The following is a 1,518-nucleotide window of genomic DNA, read 5'->3' on the forward strand; positions in this document are numbered from 1 at the left end:
CAAAGAGTGCAAACAGATGTCAGTTCTGGACACTTGCCATCACCAAGTGAAAAATGCAGACAGTGAGTGGCTGAAGGAGGATGTTCAGAGGCTGGAGTGTTATTGATGTTCATTATAGTTTTTGCTTACATCTTCAGTTATTACAAGGTCTCGATGAAATGTGAGAAAGTTTCTCAAAGGTGTTGTCACTCGTGTGTCTCCAATAATATGATAATGGAGAGAGAGAGAGAGAGAGAATCTTAGTTCATAAAAGGAGTGTTAAGAAGTGTGTGAATGGAATGAAAAATTGAGCTTGTAGGGGATGGGATGTTTGTATGTGCCTACAAGTTTGTGGACAGGCAAACAGTAAGGTTCTCATAATCAGCATCCTCAAGGTAATGAGGACTTAGATTCAGTTAAAAAGAGATGGAATATCATAAATGTTGACAAGTGAAGATTAGTCTTGAATAGAGCCAGTTTGTCAGCAAGAAATTATAATTCATTAAGTGTATGTTGTACTTCATACTAAAAATTCTTCTCTCATGGCAGAATCCTAACTACTCATGAGAGGTTGTATTGGTGTATCTCTTCTATTCCTGCCATCTCTTTGGACCAGAGCCTCTATTTATGGAGATATCAATTTATCTTAATTTTGTTTGTTGTCTTGAGAGGATGACCAAAAAAAAAAAAAGCACCTTGCTAAATGTCAGTGTGTGTGTATGTGTGGGAGAGGGGTGTTTTAGGTTTGCTAGCCATGGCTCCTAAAATAATCATTATGAAGTTAGTGTGTGAAATGTGCAATTTTTAGCCTCTATCACACTTATTTATGTTTCCTGGGGATGTGTCACAATGAGTTGCCATCCTTTCTTCAAGTGCTGGATGAGTGAGAATTAATTTTTAGACCAAGCCTTTGACTACCTTTAGGAGAGAAAGATTTTTCATGAATTGTAAAATTATGCAAAAAGAAACAAACCAAAAAAAGTATACTTGTAATGAAGATAATTATACAGGTTCATTTAGATATGTGGCCATTATTTGTGATCCTTCTGAGATGTGTTCAAGCAGTAACCTGATGAGTGGTTGCCTGAGGGTCCACTGAGCTGCTGCTGTTGCTACACCCACAAAAAGTAGTTGGTTATTACAACTATCACTCACTTATGGATCCATTTTTTAGTCTTTTTATACCCTGCTGAAATATTCCTCTCTTAATACCATATCAACCTTGCATACATTAGTGTATTTCTCCTTTTTTCACTGTATACTCCTCATTTAACACTGCTGTAAGACCTGTGATGCCCAACATTTAATTTTACTTATTTCACACACACACACACACACACACACAGACACACACACACACACACACACACACACACTGAAAGCCAGGAGATATTATTCTGTGGTTGGGATAACTGACACTTGTTTCTTGTGTGATGAACAAATACTAATATTGAATCTTTTTAATTCCAAGTTTTTTTTTTTTTCTCTTTATGTAGGAAGGACACTGGCCAAGGGCAACAAAAATCTAAAAAAAAAAAA

The 1,518-nt window shown here is 36.4% G+C and overlaps 1 protein-coding gene across 8 annotated transcripts in view; it reads left to right on the top strand.

Annotated features, from left to right (window-relative positions):
• LOC135105807 (palmitoyltransferase ZDHHC18-like) overlaps positions 1–1,000 on the top strand; it is a 26,757-nt gene extending 25,757 nt beyond the window's left edge. For all 8 annotated transcript variants that reach the window (XR_010271012.1, XM_064014355.1, XM_064014353.1 and 5 more), the window contains one exon: positions 1–1,000. This exon is cut by the window's left edge and continues 6,948 nt beyond it. The gene's annotated coding sequence lies outside the window, so the exon portion shown is untranslated.
• The last annotated feature ends 518 nt before the right edge of the window (positions 1,001–1,518 follow it).

This window comes from Scylla paramamosain, chromosome 12, assembly GCF_035594125.1.
Source record: "Scylla paramamosain isolate STU-SP2022 chromosome 12, ASM3559412v1, whole genome shotgun sequence".
Classification (NCBI taxonomy): Eukaryota; Metazoa; Arthropoda; class Malacostraca; order Decapoda; family Portunidae; genus Scylla; species Scylla paramamosain.